The sequence below is a fragment of the Heterodontus francisci genome, unplaced genomic scaffold, assembly GCF_036365525.1.
Source record: "Heterodontus francisci isolate sHetFra1 unplaced genomic scaffold, sHetFra1.hap1 HAP1_SCAFFOLD_136, whole genome shotgun sequence".
NCBI lineage: Eukaryota > Metazoa > Chordata > Chondrichthyes > Heterodontiformes > Heterodontidae > Heterodontus > Heterodontus francisci.
The window spans coordinates 3,633,944-3,652,490 of NW_027141926.1; positions in this window are offsets into that span (position 1 = coordinate 3,633,944).

An 18,547-nucleotide genomic window follows, 5' to 3' on the forward strand; every position below is an offset into this window, starting at 1 on the left:
ACAGCGATTGAAAGAGTGAGAGGGAGTGACTGGGAGGGAAAGAGAGATAGAGAGATGGAGAGATAGAGAGAGAGAGACAGAGATGGAAGGAGAGATTGGGAGAGACAGAGAGGGAAAGGCAGTTGGAGAGACAGAGCGAGAGAGAGAGTGGCAGAGTTGGAAGGAAGGAGAGGGAATGTCAGGAAGGGAAAGACAGATGGAGGGACAGAGCGAGAAGGAGAGAGAGGGAGTGTCAGGGAGGGAAGGACAGATGGACAGATGGAGGGATTGAGGGAGAGAGACAGAGATAGAAGGAGAGAGAGGGTGAGACAGAGAGGGAAAGACAGATGGAGGGACAGAGAGAGAGGCAGAGACAGAGAGAGAAGGAGAGATTGGGAGAAACAGAGAGGGAAAGTCAGTTGGAGAGACAGAGAAAGAGAGAGAGGCAGAGATGGAAGGAGAGAGAGGGAGTGACAGGGAGGGAAAGACAAATGGTGGAACAGAGAGAGAGACAGAGATAGAAGGAGAGCGAGGGAGCAACAGAGAGGGAAAGACTGATGGAGGGACAAAGTGAGGGAGAGAGAGCGAAGGAGAGAGGTGGCGTGACAGGGAGGGAAGGACAGATGGAGGGACAAAGTGAGGGACAGAGAGAGAAGGAGAGAGATGGAATGACAGGGAGGGAGGGACAGATGGAGGGATAGAGAGAGAGAGACAGAGATAGAAGGAGAGAGAGGGAGTGACAGAAAGGGAAAGACAGATGGAGGGACAGAGAGAGAGAGAGAGAGAGAGAGGAAGAGGCAGAGACTGAGATAGAAGGAGAGAGAGGGAGTGACATGGGGGGAAAGACAGATGGAGGGACAGAGAGAAAGAGAGTGGGAGTGACAGAGAGGAAAAGACAAATGGTGGAACAGAGAGAGAGACAGAGATAGAAGGAGAGAGAGGGAGCAACAGAAAGGGAAAGACAAATGGTTGAATAGAGTGAGAGACTGAGATAGAAGGAGAGAGAGGGAGCAACAGAGAGGGAATGACAGATAGAGTGACAGAGAGTGAGACAGAGATAGAAGGAGAGAGAAGGAGTGACTGGGAGGGAAAGGCAGATGGAGGGACAGAGGGAGAGAGACAGAGAGAGAGGCAGAGACAGAGAGAGAAGGAGAGTGTGGGTGAGACAGAGAGGGAAAGGCAGTTGGAGAGACAGAGAGAGAGAGAGGCAGAGATGGAAGGAGAGAGAGAGAGTGACAGGAAGGGAAAGACATATGGAAAGACAGAGAGAGAGAGAGGCAGAGATAGATGGAGAGAGAGGGAGAGACAGAGAGGTAAAGACAGATGGATGGACAGAGAGATAGAGAGGCAGAGATGGAAGGAGAGAGAGGGAGAGACAGAGAGGGGGAGAGAGTGGGAGAGACAGAGAGGGAAAGACAGATGGAGGGACAGAGAGAGAGAGAAAGGGAGAGAAATGGAGTCACAGGGAGGGAAGGACAGATGGAGGGATAGAGAGATAGAGACAGAGATAGAAGGAGAGAGACGGAGTGAAGGGTGGGGTGTGGGAAGACAGATGGAGGGACAGGGAGAGAGGCAGGGATAGAACGAGTGAGAGGGAGAGATAGGGAGGGAAATTCAAATGGAAAGACAGAGAGAAAGACAGAGATAGGAGAGAGTGGGAGTGACAGGGAGGGAAAGACGGATGGAGGGACAGAGTGAGAGAGAAGGAGAGAGAGGGAGTGACAGAGAAGGAGAGAGGGGTTGACAGAGGAATAAACAGATGGAGAGACAGAGAGAGATACAGAGATAGAAGGAGAGAGATGGAGTGTCAGGGAGGCTAAGACAGATAGAGGGACAGACTGAGACACAGAGAGAGTGATGGAGTGACAGGGAGGGAAGGACTGATGGAGGGATAGAGAGAGAGAGAGAGAGAGATAGAAGGACATAGAGGGAGTGACAGAAAGGGAAAGACAGATGGAGGGACAGAGAGAGAGACAGAGATAGAAGGAGAGAGATGCAGTGACAGGGAGGGAAGGACAGATGGAGAGACAGAGATAGAGAGAGGCAGATATGGACGGAGAGAGAGGGAGTGACAGGGAGAGAAAGACAGATGGAAAGACAGAGAGAGATAGAAAGAGAGAGAAAGAGAGAGATGGAGTGACAGAGAGGGAAGGATAGATGGAGGGATAGAGAGCGAGAGACATAGATAGAAGGAGAGAGAGGGAGTGACAAGTGGTGGGGGGAATACAGATGGAGGGACCGAGAGAGAGGAAAGGAGAGAGAGGGAGAGACAGAGAGAAGGAGAGAGGGATTGGCAAAGAGGGAAAGACAGTTGGAGGAACAGAGAGCGAGACAGAGATAGAAGGAGAGAGAGGGAGTGACAGAGAGGGAAAGACAGATGGAGAGACAGAGATAGAAGGAGAGAGAAGGAGAGACAGAGACGGGAAGACAGATGGAGGGACAGAGATAGAAGCAGAGAGAGGGAGAGACAGAGAGGTAAAGACAGATGGAGTTACAGACAGAGACCGTGAGAGAGGCAGAGACAGAGATAGAAGCATAAAGACAGAGAGACAGAGAGGGAAAGACCGATGGAGGGACAGAGAGAGAGACAGAAAGAGTGGCAGAGACGGAGAGAGAGAGGGAGTGTCAGGAAGGGAAAGACAAATGGAGGGACAGAGTGAGAGACACAGAGAGAAGGAGAGAGATGGAATGACAGGGAGGGATGGATAGATGGAGTGATAGAGGGAGAAAAACAGAGGCAGAAGGAGAGAGAGGGAGTGACAGAGAGGGCAAGACAGATGCAGGGACAGAGAGAGGGACAGAGTGAGAGGCAGGGATAGAAGGAGAGAGAGGGAGTGACAGGGAGAGAAAGACAGATGCAGGGACAGAGTGTGGGACAGAGAGAGAAGGAGAGAGAGGGACTGTCAGGAAGGGAAAGACAGATGGTGGGACAGAGAGAGAGACAGAGAAAGTGGCAGAAACAAGGATAGAAGGAGAGAGAGGGAGTGTCAGGAATGGAAAGACATATGGAGGGACAAAGTGAGAGACAGAGAGAGAAGGAGTGACAGAGAGGGAAAGACAGATGGAGGGACAGAGAGAGAGACAGAGAGAGTGGCAGAGACAGAGAGAGAGAGGGAGTGTCAGGATGGGAAAGACAAATGGAGGGACAGAGTTTGAGACACAGAGTGAAGGAGAGAGATGGAATGACAGGGAGGGATGGATAGATGGAGTGATAGAGGGAGAAAAACAGAGGCAGAAGGAGTGAGAGGGAGTGACAGAGAGGGAAAGACAGATGGAGGGACAGAGAGAGGGACAGAGTGAGAGGCAGGGATAGAAGGAGGGAGAGGGAGTGACAGGGGGGAAAGACAGATGGTGAGACAGAGAGAGAGAGGCACATTTGGAAGGAGAGAGAGGGAGTGACAGGGCGAGAAAGACAGATGGAGGGACAGAGTGTGAGACAGAGAGAGAAGGAGAGAGAGGGAGTGTCAGGGTGGTAAAGACTGATGGAGGGACAGAGAGAGAGACAGAGATAGAAGGAGAGATTGGGAGTGACGTAGTGGGGGGTGGGAGACTGATGGAGAGACAGAGAGAGAAAGACAGAGAGAGAAGGATAGTGTGGAAAAGACAGAGAGGGAATGACAGATGGAGGGACAGAGAGAGAGAGAGGCAGCGATGGAAGGATAGAGAGGGAGTGACAGGGAGGGAAATACAGATGGAGAGACAGAGAGAGAGACAGAGATAGAAGGAGAGAGTTGGCGAGACAGAGAGGGAAAGACAGATGGAGGGACAGAGAGAGAAGGAGAGAGTGGGAGAGACAGAGAGGGAAAGACAAATGGAGGGACAGAGAGAGAGACAGAGATAGAAGGAGAGAGTGGGAGAGACAGAGGGAAAGACAGATGGAGGGACAGAGAGACAGACAGAGAGCGAAGGAGAGAGTGGGAGTGACAGAGAGGGAAAGACAAATTGAGAGACAGAGATAGAGAAAGAGATCTCTCCCGATGTTTCTGTCTCCATACCTATCTCTGAAATGTTTGTGCACACAGCAGTGAAGGATTACATCAAATTAATTTATCTTACATTCTCCCTTTCAATCGACCCCGCAATCTCTCTCTCTCCAACCTTGTCCCTCTCCACAACACGCTCTCTGTCTGCATATCTAACCCTCTCTCCCTCTGTCTCTCTCCTCGTGTCAGAGATAGCAGGAGGGAGAGACAGAGAGAGAATGTTGAAGGAACTATACTCTATTCCTAAGCTGTGCTGAACCTGCTCTGGGAGTGTTTGATGGGCTACATTAATCGGCCGTGTACAGTCCTGTATCAGGCTGTGAAGAAACACAGCTTGTTCAGTGTACAACGGGTCAAAGGGAACGATTCACTCCTGTCTGCTACTGGGAAGAGAGACTGACCTTAACATCAAGGCAGCGTTTGACTGAGTGTGACATCAAGGAGCCCGAGTAAAACTGAAGTCAGTGGGAATCCGCTGGTTGGACTCATACCGAGCACAAAGGAAGATGGTTGTGGTTGTTGGAGGTCAATCATCTCAGTCCCAGGACATCACTGCAGGAGTTCCTCAGGGTAGTGTCCGAGGCTCAACCATCTTCAGCTGAGATCCCAGGAGAAAATACTGGAAATACTGAGCAGGTCAGGCAGCATCTGTGGAGAGAAAAACAGAGTTAGTGATTCAGCTCGATGCTTTCCAGATTTCCAGCATCCACAGTATTTTGCCTCAGATAATGAAGCAATCCATAGCCACATGCACCAAGACCCAGACAACATTCAGGTTTGGGCCGACCAGTGGGAAGTAACATTCACGTCACACAAGTGCCAGGCAATGACCATCTGCAACAAGAGAGAATCCAACCACCTCCCCTTGACATTCAAAGCATTATCCCATCGCTGAATCACCCAGCGTCAACATCCTGGGGAAACATTGACATCAAACTTAACTGAACGAAACACATCAATAGTTTCTTCACCCAGTGGCTGGTGGGTGTCTGGAACTCACTGCCTGAAAGGATTAGTATAAAATGGGTGGTTGATGGCCGGCACAGACTGGGCGGGCCGAAGGGCCTGTATAAGTGCTGTATCTCTCTATGACTCTAAAGGATGGTAGAGGCAGAAACCCTCATCACATTTAAAACAATCTCTTGGATATTCACTTCTCTATATTTAAAATGGGTAAGGAATAACTCTCCTCGTCTGCACTGCCCCATCGAACTCTCTCAGAGAAGGTACAGCACGGGTTAGATACAGAGTAAAACTCCGTTTAAACATTCCCTGGAGTGTCGGATTAACCCGGGTCACTCACTGTGCCCGGCTCAGCCTCAAGACTCACCTGCCTCAGTCACTGAGACGCTCCTGTCTCACTTGCCTTTATGTAAGTGGATGCCGGGTTTGGGAGCAGGACAGGCACACGGGATTAGGACGACTGCTCATGTGGAGGATAAGCATCAGTAATCCCTCAGAGAATCAGAACAGACCAGCGAGACTCAGAAAAGGAAACTTGTGTTGAATTTGTGAGTCTTGCATTGTGGAATGTTTTAGTATTTGGTGAGAATGTTGAGCCAGTGACATTTTGCCCCAGTGGGATGAATAGACACTATATGACTTTATTACAACAGTAAGGTACCGTGTGTACTGTAAATATGGACTGAAATAACAATGTAACTGATCAATTTTCAGCTGAATTTTATGACTACAGTTATACCTGCAATCCTGTCAGAATGTACATAAGACACGATGGGATGAAGTCAAAGTGACCACTGTTGAATTTACTAGCTTGATCTTTGTGGGAACACAAGGGTTAAGTAAGTTAAAAATATTAAATGGTCAATTCACTTGTTTAAGTAAACACTGAACAGAAATGGGTCTGGAATGTCCTATGTACTGCATTCCGACTCCTACATCTACTCTGTCAGGACCCCTCATGATTTTGAACACCTCTATCAAATCTAATCTCAAGTTTCTCTTCTCTATGGAGAACAACACCAGTTTCTCCAATCTATCCAGGTAACTGAAGTCCCTCAACCCTGGAACCTTGCTCGTGAATCTTTTCTGCATCCTCTCTAAAGCCCCCACATCCTTCTGAAAGTACGGTGTCCAGAATTGGACACAATACTAGTTGAGGATGAAGCAGTGTTTTATAAAGCTTCATCATAACCTCCTTGCTTTTATACTCTCAGCCTCCATTTACAAAGCCGAGGATCCCATATGCCTTTTAACCACTTTCTCAACTAGCTCTGCCACCTTCAGTTTGTGCACAGACATCCCCAGGGCTCTCTGTTCCTGCACCCACTTCCTTCTGTTCTTAGGTTCCCATGACAGAGAGGGACAGAAGGACAGGGAGGTCTAGAAAGAAGGAGGGGAAGAGAGAGCAAACAAACAGGAAACACATATGGGAACACCACCACCTGCAAGTTTCCCTTCCAGTCTCACACCATCCTGACTTGGAACTATATCACCATTCCTTCACTGTGACTGGGTCAAAATCCTGGATCTCACTTCCTAACAGCACTGTGGGTGTACCTACCCCACATGGACTGCAGCGGTTCAAGAAGGTTCAACGGCAATTGGTGATGGGCAATAAAATGCTGGCATAGCCAGTAATGAACACATCCAACAAATGAATAAAACATAATAACAATTTGGCACCAAGTCACTAAAGGAGATATTGAACTGGACACAAGAACACAAGAAGTAGGAGCAGGAGTAGGCCATTCAGCCCCTCGAGCCTGCCCTGCCATTCAATAAGATCATGACTGATCTGTATCAACACTCAACTCCTCTTTCAGGCCTGCTCTGCAGAACCCTCGACTCCCTGAGAGGGTTGAGAACAAATATTTTCCCACAAAGACAAACAGGGTGAGACTCCCAAATCTAGAGCCCCTTAGATAGCAAGAATCAAACCAGGTAGAATAAGGCACAAAAGGGAAGCTTATGTCAGATACCGAGAGCTCAATACCACAGAAAGCCGAGAGGAGTGAAGAAAGTGCAGGGGTGAAATTAAAAAGAAAATTAGGAAAGCAAAAAGATAGTCGGAAAATAATATTACCAAGTAAAATCAAGGAAAGCACAAAGATGTTTTATAAATACATGAAGAGCAAGAGGATAACTAAGGATAGAGTATTAGGGACCAAAAAGGGAATGTGTGTATGGAGGTGGGAGATGTGGGCACGGTTCTTAATGAATACTTTGTCTCCGTCTTTATAAAAGAGTGGGAACAATGCAGACATTGTAGTTAAAGAGGAGGAGTGTGAAATATTGGATGGGATAAACAGGGTGAGAGGGAAATATTAAGGTGTTTAGCATCTTTGAAAGCGAATAAATGGTCAGGCCTGGATGCATTGGAATCAGTTCAGAGAAGGTTCACTAGGCTGATTCCTGGGATGAAGGGGTTATCTTATGAGGAATAGTTGAACAGGTTGGGCCGATACTCATTGGTGTTTAGAAGAATGAGAGGTGATCTTATTGAAACATACAAGATTCTGAGGGGACTTGACAGGGCGGATGTTGGGAGGATGTTTCCCTTGTGGAGGAGTCTTGAACGAGGGGGCACCTTTTAAAAATAAAGGGTCTGCCATTTAAGACTGAGCTAAGGAAGACTTCTTTCTCCCAGAGGTTGGTTAGGCTTTGGAATTCTCTTCCCCAGAGAGCAGTGGAGGTTGGGTCAATGAATTTACAAGGGAGTCAAGGGTTATGGGGGGCAGGCAGGAAAATGGAGTTAAAGTCACTATCAGATCAATCATGATCATATTGACTGACAGAGCAGGCACGAGGGGCCGAATGGCCTACTCCTGCTCCTTATTCATTTGTTCTTGTGTGTTCCATTTCACCAGACTGCCTCTATCCTCCTGAAGTCTGCTACTAGTCCCTTCCCGGTTTATTACATTGCAGATGTCACAAACATTGGCAAACATTGAAGTTATGCCCTGTAAACACAAGTCCAAGTCATTAGTATATATCAAAAAGATCAGTGGTCCAAATATAAACCTCCACTGTATACCTCCCTCCAGTCTGAAACAACCATTGTCCACTCTCTCAGCCAATGTCGTATCCACTCAGCCAATGTCCCTTTCATCCCTGGAGCACCAATATTGCTAACTGGTCAATTAGGAGGCACCATTAAGTCCTCCCCATGAGGACCCTGGTCCCAGACCTCTCTGTTTCCACTCTCCCAACAACATTCCCCAGACAGGTACAGCATGGATTAGATACAGAGTAATGCTCCTTCTACACTGTCCCATCCAACAGTCCCAGGACAGGAACATCATGGGGTGGATACAGAGTGAATCTCACTCTGCACTGTCCGAAACAGACAGAGAGAGAGAGAGAATGAGAGAAATAGAGGGAGACACAGACAGACAGGGTGTCTGACAGTGAAAGAAGGATATTTAACATCAGACATAGGAAGGTGAGGAGGCAATTTAACCCCTCGACCCTGTTCCAGCATTCAGTGAGATCAGGGCTGATCTGTGATCTAACTAACACCATATATCCCACCTTTGCCCCTTATCTCTTAATACCGCTGGTTAAAAAAATCTATCAGTCTCAGATTTAAAAATTTACAAGTGTCTCAGCATCAATTGCTGTTTGTGGAAGAGAGTCCACCCTATCAGAGTCTCCTTGTCTGCACTGCCCCATCGAACAATCTCAGAGAAGGTACAGCACGGGTCAGATACAGAGTACAGTTCAGTTTAAACTGTCCCTGGAGTGTCGGATTAACCCGGGTCACTCACTGTGCCCGGCTCAGCCTCAAGACTCACCTGCCTCAGTCACTGAGACGCTCCTGTATCACTTGCCTTAATGTAAGCAGATGCCGGGTTTGGGAGCAGGACAGGCACACGGGATTAGGACGACTGCTCATGTGGAGGATAAGCATCAGTAATCCCTCAGAGAATCAGAACAGACCAGCGAGACTCAGAAAAGGAAACTTGTGTTGAATTTGTGAGTCTTGCATTGTGGAATGCTTTAGTATTTGGTGAGAATGTTGAGCCAGTGACATTTTGCCCCAGTGGGATGAATAGACACTATATGACTTGATTACAACAGTAAGGTACCGTGTGTACTGTAAATATGGACTGAAATAACAATGTAACTGATCAATTTTCAGCTGAATTTTATGACTACAGTTATACCTGCAATCCTGTTATATATGTGCTGCTATACCTGCTATATGTGAGAATGTACATACGACACGATGGGATGAAGTCAAAGTGGCCACTGTTTATATTTTTGACTATACCCCAAGTTCCTGACTCTGCAGCCAAAGGGAATATTTACTCTCAGTCCACCCTATCAGTTTCCCTTATTATTTTGTAAACCTTCATCAAAGCACCCAATAACCTTCCAGGTGAAAAATATTTTCCTCAAATCCCCTCTAAACCTCCTGCCCCTTGCCTTCAATCTATGCCCCCTGGTTATTGACCCCTCCGCTAAGGGAAAAAGTTTCTTCCTATCTAACCTATCAATGCCCCTCATAATTTTGTACACCTCAATCAGGTCTCCCCTCAGCCTTCTCTGCTCTTCGGAAAACAACTCCAGCCTTTTCAGTCTCTCTTCATAGCTGAAATGCTCCAGCCCAGGCAACATCCTGGTCAATCTCCTCTGCATCCTCTCCAGTGCAATCACATCCTTCCTATAGTGTGGTGCCCAGAACTGTACACAGTACTCCAGCTGTGGCCTAACCAGTGTTTTATATAGCTCCATCATAACCTCCCTGTTCTTATATTCTATGCCTCAACTAATAAAGGCAAGTATCCCATATACCTTCCTAACCACCTTGTCTACCCGCGCTGCAGCCTTCAGTGATCTATGGACAAGTACACCAAGATCCCTCTGACACTCGGTACTTCCTATGGTCCTACCATTCATTGGATATTCCCTAGCCTTGTTAGTCCTTCCAAAATTCTATGTAACCTAACCTATGTATAATCTTTAATCTTGCAGTGCATGTGTAATGTTTAATTTCTGAAAGCCAGACAGAGTAAAGCTTAACGTTTTCCAAAAAACTCCAGACTTTTGGCATTTATTACCTTATCGGGTCAAACCTGTCGTTAAGTTGGACTAGACTTGTGAATAATTCTTTTTAAGTTGTTTTTCCAACAGTACCAGTGTAAATCGATTTGCAGCATCCCATCATATAATATACACTCCTGTCTATATTGTCTGAATACAGACATAAAATATCCACACATTTTGCTATTTATTCCGGGGCAGACAGGTGAAGTGTTTATTTTGTCTGTGATTTAACTCAACCCCCAATGATAACCAACATGGTGGGAGAGAGTGATAGACAGAGAGAGAGGAACAGAGGTAGAGCAACAGAGAGATAGTGAGGGATAGAGACAGAAGCAGAGAGATAGAAAGTGCCAGGAGACCCTGAGACACTTTAGAAGCAGGGGGACGGGGAGACAGGCTGTGTGGAGACCCTTGGGGAACATTACAGATAGACAGGGTAGATGTAAGTAAGATGTTTCTCCTGGTTGAGGAGTCTAGAACCAGGGGACACAATTTCAAAATAAGGGGGAAGCCACTTGGGACAGAGATGAGGAGAAATGTCATTACTCAGAGGGTTGTGAATCTTCGGAATTCTCTATCCCAGAGGGCTGTGGAAGCTCAGTCATTGAGTATGTTTAAAGCAGAGATTGACAGATTGCTGAATACCAATGACATAAAGGGTATGAGGATAGTCTGGGAAAAACACATTGAAGTGGATGATCAGCCATGATAGTATTGAATGGCAGAGCAGGCTCGATGGGCTGAATGGCCTAATCCTGTCCCTATATTCCAAAGCTGCCGAAATAGTTTCTCTCAAACGACCCCATCAGTTCCCCTTAATATCTCAACAACTTTGATCAAATCACCTTGATCCTCCTAAATTCCAGGGAATAAATCCCCAGTTTGTGTAATATCACCTTGTAATTTAACCCTTGGAGTCCAGTTATCATTCTGGTAAATCTACTCTGCACTCAAATGGACATGGACCCCTCAAGTCTCTTTGAACCTCCAGTGTTTCTATCTTTACACCATTTATAAAGTACTCTGATCTGGTCTTTTTTACTGACATGGAAATCTATCTACCACAGTTTTAACCATTCACTTCAGATATCTCTTTGCATTGTTCTGCTTCCAGCTACACTGCTTACAATGCTGCCTATTTTTGTGTCATTGGTAAACTTGGGTATGTTGCATTCTACCACATCATCTTAAATCATTAATAAATACAGCAAAACTGAGACACACACGGGCTTTGCACTAGTAGACAGGAGTGAATCATTCCATCCCAGAGGTTTTTTAATTCCAGATTCATGTTTATTTTTAGAAAAAACAAAATTCAAATTCACAACAGCCCAGTGTGGGATTTGAACTCCTACTTTTTCAATCATCAGCTCAGGCCTTCAAATTAAAACCCATAAAAAGAGATTCATTTTCCTCCTGCTGTTGTCTGACTGACTGAGGTTTTGTATATTGTTCCCTTCTCCTCTTCTTCCATGTGTTTGAAGTCTTTGAAGTTTGTCAGACATTGGTAAACTACTTCATGTGGTGTTCTGTAAATACCTTCAATTCTGTGTATCTGGAAGGGACACAATTCAAATTCTCACCTTATTGCATCAACTAAAACCTGCAGGTCCATTCAAACAACTCTATTTCCTGTCTCTGCAAAGATAACTCACACTTCCACAATGCAGGAATGTCTGAATGGAAACAGCTTTTGACACATTTCCCAACACGTTTGCTAACACTTTTCAGGATGAAGCTAAATTCAACTCACAGATTCCAAGCCCCAAATTGATCTTTTGGGTAGAGCAGGTAACATTGATGAAATCCCAGATCTCTCTGTCCTGTCACCCATTCTAACATTGTACCATTTAGTTTATATCACTCAGTCTTCCTTCCAAAATGCATCACTTCACATTTCTCAGCATTGAAGTTAACCTGCCCTGTGTCTGTCCAATGATAGGTTGGATAGTAAGCTGTCAAGAGGACATAAAGTGTCTTCAAAGAGATTTCCAGATGTTAAGTGAGTGAGCAAAACATTGTCAGATGGAGTACAATGTGGGAAAATGTGAGCTTGTCCACTTTAGCAGGAAGAATAAAAATCAGTATATTATTGAAATGGAGAGAGACTGCAGAACTGTACGGTACAGAGGGATCTGGGTGTCCTGGTACATGAATCACAAAATGTGACCGTGTAGCTACAGCGAGTGATTAGGAAGGCAAATGGAATATTGTTGTTTATTGCAAGGTGAATAGAATATGAAAGTAGGGAAGTGTTGTTACAGCTGTACAGGGCATAAGTTAGACGACGTCTGCAGGAATGTGGACACTTTTGGTCTCCTTACTGAAGAAATTCTATAATTGCATTCAAAGTAGTTCAGAGAAGGTTCACTGGGCTGATTCCTGGGATGAAAGGATTATCTTATGAGGAAAGGTTGAACAGGTTGGGTCTGTACCCACTGGAGTTTAGAAGAATGAGAGGTGATCTGAGTGAAACATCTCAGGTCCCGAGGGGACTGGACAGGGTGGATGCTGAGAGGATGTTTCCCCTTGTTGGGGAGACTAGAACGAGGGGACACAGTTTAAAAATTAGGGTCGTTCCATTTAAAACTGAGCTGAGGAGAAATGTGTTTCTCTCAGAGGGGGGTCAGTCTGTGGAATTCTCTTCCCCAGAGACCAGTGGAGGCTGGATCATTGAATATATTCAAGGCTGAGTTCGATAGATTTTTGATCAATTAGGGAGTCAAGGGTTATGGGACACAGACAGGAAAGTGGAGTTGAGCTCACAATCAGATCAGCCATTGAATGGCAGAGCAGGCTCGAGGGGCCGAATGGCCTACTCCTGCTCCTAATTCATTTGTTCTTGTGTGTTCCATTTCACCAGATTGCCTCTATCCTCCTGAAGTCTGCTACTCGTCCCTTCCCGGTTTATTACATTGCAGATGACACAAACATTGGCAAACATTGAAGTTATGCCCTGTAAACACAAGTCCAAGTCATTAGTATATATCAAAAAGATCAGTGGTCCTAATATAAACCTCCACTGTATACCTCCCTCCAGTCTGAAACAACCATTGTCCACTCTCTCAGCCAATGTCGTATCCACTCAGCCAATGTCCCTTTCATCCCTGGAGCACCAATATTGCTAACTGGTCAATTAGGAGGCACCATTAAGTCCTCCCCATGAGGACCCTGGTCCCAGACCTCTCTGTTTCCACTCTCCCATCAACATTCCCCAGACAGGTACAGCATGGATTAGATACAGAGTAATGCTCCTTCTACACTGTCCCATCCAACAGTCCCAGGACAGGAACATCATGGGTGGATACAGAGTGAATCTCACTCTACACTGTCCGATAGAGACAGAGAGAGAGACAGAAAGAGAGAAACAGAGAGACATAGACTGACAGGGTGACTGAGAGAGAAAGAAGGATATTTCACAGGGGATATTGGAAGAGGAGGATGCAATTCACAACTCTGTTCCTGCATTCAATGAGATCAGGGCTGATCTGTGATCAAAATTACACCATATATCCTACCTTTGCCCCTTATCTCTTAGTACATTTGTTTAACAAGAATCTATCAATCACAGGTTTAAAAATTAACCAATAAGCCAGCATGAAATTTCCACAAACAATGTCACGAGGGTGTGATGGTTCCCACAGTGGAATAGCTGGCTGAATATTTAAAATGGAGGCTATTCCTTCTAGATCATCAAAAGTGTCCGCCTGGGCCCCAACTTCATCTGCATTCCTCCCTCTCCCGATGTTTTTTTTCTCTCCATACCTATCTCAAATATGTTTGTGTGCACAGCAGTGAAGGATTAAATCAAGTTAATATATCTTACATTATCCTCTTCATCCAACTCAACAATCTCTCTCTCTCTCCAAGTTTGTCTCTCTCAACAGCCCTCTCTATGCCTTCATATCTAACCCTCCGTCCCTCTGTCTCTCTCCGAGTGTCAGTGATAGCAGAGATAGAGACAGAGATAGAAGGAGGGGGAGTGAGAGACAGAGAGGGAAAGACAGATGGAGGGACAGAGTGAGAGACAGAGAGAGGAGAGAGATGGAGTGACAGTGAAGGAAGGGCAGATGGAGGGATAGAGAGAGAGAGAGACAGAGATAGAAGGAGAGAGATGGAGTGATGGGGCTGGGTGGGAAGACAGATGGAGAGACCAAGAGAGAGACAGAGAGAGAAGGAGAGAGATGGAGTGACAGGAAGGGAAGGACCGAAGGACAGATGGAGGGATGGAGAGAGAGAGAGACAGAGACAGAAGGAGAGAGAGGGAGAGACAGAGAGGGAAAGACAGATGGAGGGACAGAGAGAGAGACAGAGAGAGAGACAGAGAGAGAGAGAGAGAAGGAGAGATTGGGAGAGACAGAGAGGGAAAGGCAGTTGGAGAGACAGAGAGAAAGAGAGAGGGGCAGAGATGGAAGGAGAGAGGGGGAGTGACAGGGACGGAAAGACAGATGGAAAGACAGAGAGGGAGAGACTGTGATAGAAGGATAGAGAGGGAGAGACCGAGATTGAAGGAGAGAGAGATGGAGTGACTGGGAGGGAAAGACAGATGGAGGGACAGAGAGAGAGGCAGAGACAGAGAGAGAAGGAGAGATTGGGAGAGACAGAGAGGCAAAGGCATTTGGAGACAGAGAGAGAGAGAGAGGGGCAGAGATGGAAGGAGAGATAGGGAGTGACAGGGAGGGAATGACAGATGGAAAGACAGAGAGAGGGAGACAGTGGTAGAAGGAGAGAGAGGGAGAGACAGAGAGGGAAAGACAGAAGAAGAGACAGAGAGAGGTGCAGAGATGGAAGGAGACAGAGGGAGAGACAGGGAGGGAAAGACAAATGGATGGACAGAGAGAGAGACAGAGAGAGAAGGAGAGAGAGGGAGTGTCAGGGAGGGAAGGACAGATGGAAAGACCGTGAGAGAGACAGTGATAGAAGGAGAGAGAGGGAGAGACAGAAAGAGTGAGAGGGAGTGACTGGGAGGGAAAGAGAGATGGAGAGATAGAGCGAGAGAGACAGAGATAGAAGGAGACAGAGGGAGTGACAGGGAGGGAAAGACAGATGGAGGGACAGAGAGAGAGAGAGAGAGAAGGAGAGAGAGGGAGTGTCAGGCAGGGAAGGACGGATGGACAGATGGAGGGATTGACAGAGAGAGACAGAGATAGAAGGAGAGAGAGGGAGAGTCAGAGAGGGAAAGACAGATGGAGGGACAGAGAGAGATGCAGAGGCAGAGAGAGAAGGAGAGATTGGGAGAGACAGAGAGGGAAAGGCAGTTGGAGAGACAGAAAAAGAGAGAGAGGCAGAGATGGAAGGAGAGAGAGGGAGTGACAGGGAGGGAAGGACAGATGGAAAGACAGTGAGAGAGACAGTGATAGAAGGAGAGAGAGGAAGAGACAGAGATTGAAAGAGTGAGAGGGAGTGACTGGGAGGGAAAGAGAGATGGAGACATAGAGAGAGAGAGACAGAGATGGAAGGAGAGAGAGGGAGAGACAGAGAGGGAAAGACAGATGGAGGGACAGAGAGAGAGAGACAGAGAGAGAGGCAGAGACAAAGAGAGAAGGAGAGATTGGGAGAGACAGAGAGGGAAAGGCAGTTGGAGAGACAGAGCGAGAGAGAGAGTGGCAGAGATGGAAGGAGGGAGAGGGAATGTCAGGAAGGGAAAGACAGATGGAAAGACAGAGAGAGAGAGACAGTGATAGAAGGAGAGAGAGGGAGAGACTGGGAGGGAAAGACAGATGGAGGGACAGAGAGAGAAGGAGAGAGAGGGAGTGTCAGGGAGGGAAGGACAGATGGACAGATGGAGGGATTGAGAGAGAGAGAGACAGAGATAGCAGGAGAGAGAGTGTGAGACAGAGAGGGAAAGGCAGATGGAGGGACAGAGACAGAGACAGAGAGAGAGGCAGAGACAGAGAGAGAAGGAGAGATTGGGAGAAACAGAGAGGGAAAGGCAGTTGGAGAGACAGAGAAACAGAGAGAGGCAGAGATGGAAGGAGAGAGAGGGAGTGATGGGGAGGGAAAGACAGATGGAGAGACAGAGATGGAAGGAGAGAGAGGGAGTGATGGGGAGGGAAAGACAGATGGAGAGAAAGAGAGAAAGACAGAGATAGAAGGAGAGAGAGGGAGTGACAGGGAGGGAAAGACAGACGGAGGGACAAAGTGAGAGACAGAGAGAGAAGGAGAGAGAGGGAGAGACAGAGAGGGACAGACAGATGGAGAGATAGAGATAAAAGGAGAGAGATGGAGAGACAGGGAGGGAAGGACAGACGGACGGAGAGAGAGAGGGTCAGAGATAGAAGGAGAGAGAGGGAGTGACATGGGGGGAAACACAGATGGAGGGACGGTGAGAAAGTGAAGGAGGGAGAGGGAGAGATAGAGAGAAGGAGAGTGGGATTGACAGAGAGGGTAAGACAAATGGTGGAACAGAGAGAGAGACAGAGATAGAAGGAGAGAGAGGGAGCAACAGAGAGGGAAAGACAAATGGAGGGACAGAGAGAGAGACTGAGATAGAAGGAGCGAGAGGGAGTGACATGGGGGGAAAGACAGATGGAGGGACGGCGAGAAAGTGAAGGAGGGAGAGGGAGAGATAGAGAGAAGGAGAGTGGGAGTGACAGAGAGGGAAAGACAAATGGTGGAACAGAGAGAGAGACAGAGATAGAAGGAGAGAGAGGGAGCAACAGAGAGGGAAAGACAAATGGAGGGACAGAGAGAGAGAAAGAGATAGAAGGAGAGAGAGGGAGTGACTGGGAGGGAAAGGCAGATAGAGGGACAGAGAGAGAGAGAGACAGAGATAGATGGAGAGAGAGGGAGAGACAGAGAGGTCAAGACAGATGGAGAGACAGAGAGAGAGACAGAGAGAGGAGTGAGAGGGAGTGTCAGGGAGGGAAAGACATATGGAGGGATAGAGAGATAGAGACAGAGATAGAAGGAGAGAGATGGGGTGATGGGTGGGGTGTGGGAAGACAGATGGAGGGACAGGGAGAGAGGCAGAGATGGAACGAGTGAGAGGGAGTGATAGGGAGGGAAATACAGATGGAAAGACAGGGAGAAAGATAGAGACAGGAGAGCGAGGGAGTGACAGGGAGGGAAAGATGGATGGAGGGACAGAGTGAGAGAGAGGGAGAGACAGAGAAGGAGAATGGGGCTGACAGAGGGAAAAACAGATGGAGGGACAGAGAGAGATACAGAGATAGAAGGAGAGAGAGGGAGTGTCAGAGAGGGAAACACTGATGGAGGGACAAAGTGAGGGAGAGAGAGCGAAGGAGAGAGATGGAGTGACAGGGAGGGAAGGACAGATGGAGGGATAGAGAGAGAGAGACAGAGATAGAAGGAGAGAGAGGGAGTGACAGAAAGGGAAAGACAGATGGAGGGACAGCGAGAGAGAGAGAGACAGAGGAAGAGGCAGAGACAGAGATAGAAGGAGAGAGAGGGAGTGACATTGGGGGAAAGACAGATGGAGGGATAGAGAGAGAGAGAAGGAGGGAGAGGGAGAGACAGAGAGAAAGAGAGTGGGAGTGACAGAGAGGGAAAGACAGATGGAGGGACAGACAGAGAGACAGAGATAGAAGGAGAGAGCGGGAGCAACAGAGAGGGAAAGACAGATGGAGGGACACAGAGAGAGACAGAGATGAAAGGAGAGAGATGGAGAGACAGAGAGGGAACGACAGATGGAGAGACAGAGAGAGAGACAGACAGAGAGCGGGAGTGACAGAGATAGAAGGAGAGAGTGGGAGAGACAGAGAAGGAAAGACAGATGGAGGGACAGAGAGAGAGACAGAGAGAGAGGCAGAGAGAGAAGGAGAGAGAGGGATAGACAATGAAGGAAAGACAGATGGAGAGACAGAGATAGAAGGAGAGAGAGGGAGAGACAGAGAAGGAAAGACAGATGGAGGGACAGAGAGAGAGACAGACAGAGAGCGAGAGTGAGAGAGATAGAAGGAGTGAGACGGAGAGACAGAGAGGGAAAGACAGATGGAGGGACAGAGCTGGAGACAGAGAGAGTGGCAGAGACAGAGAGAGAGAAGGAGAGAGAGGGAGTGTCAGGGAGGGAAGGACAGATGGAAAGACCGTGAGAGAGACAGTGATAGAAGGAGAGAGAGGGAGAGACAGAAAGAGTGAGAGGGAGTGACTGGGAGGGAAAGAGAGATGGAGAGATAGAGCGAGAGAGACAGAGATAGAAGGAGACAGAGGGAGTGACAGGGAGGGAAAGACAGATGGAGGGACAGAGAGAGAGAGAGAGAGAAGGAGAGAGAGGGAGTGTCAGGCAGGGAAGGACGGATGGACAGATGGAGGGATTGACAGAGAGAGACAGAGATAGAAGGAGAGAGAGGGAGAGTCAGAGAGGGAAAGACAGATGGAGGGACAGAGAGAGATGCAGAGGCAGAGAGAGAAGGAGAGATTGGGAGAGACAGAGAGGGAAAGGCAGTTGGAGAGACAGAAAAAGAGAGAGAGGCAGAGATGGAAGGAGAGAGAGGGAGTGACAGGGAGGGAAGGACAGATGGAAAGACAGTGAGAGAGACAGTGATAGAAGGAGAGAGAGGAAGAGACAGAGATTGAAAGAGTGAGAGGGAGTGACTGGGAGGGAAAGAGAG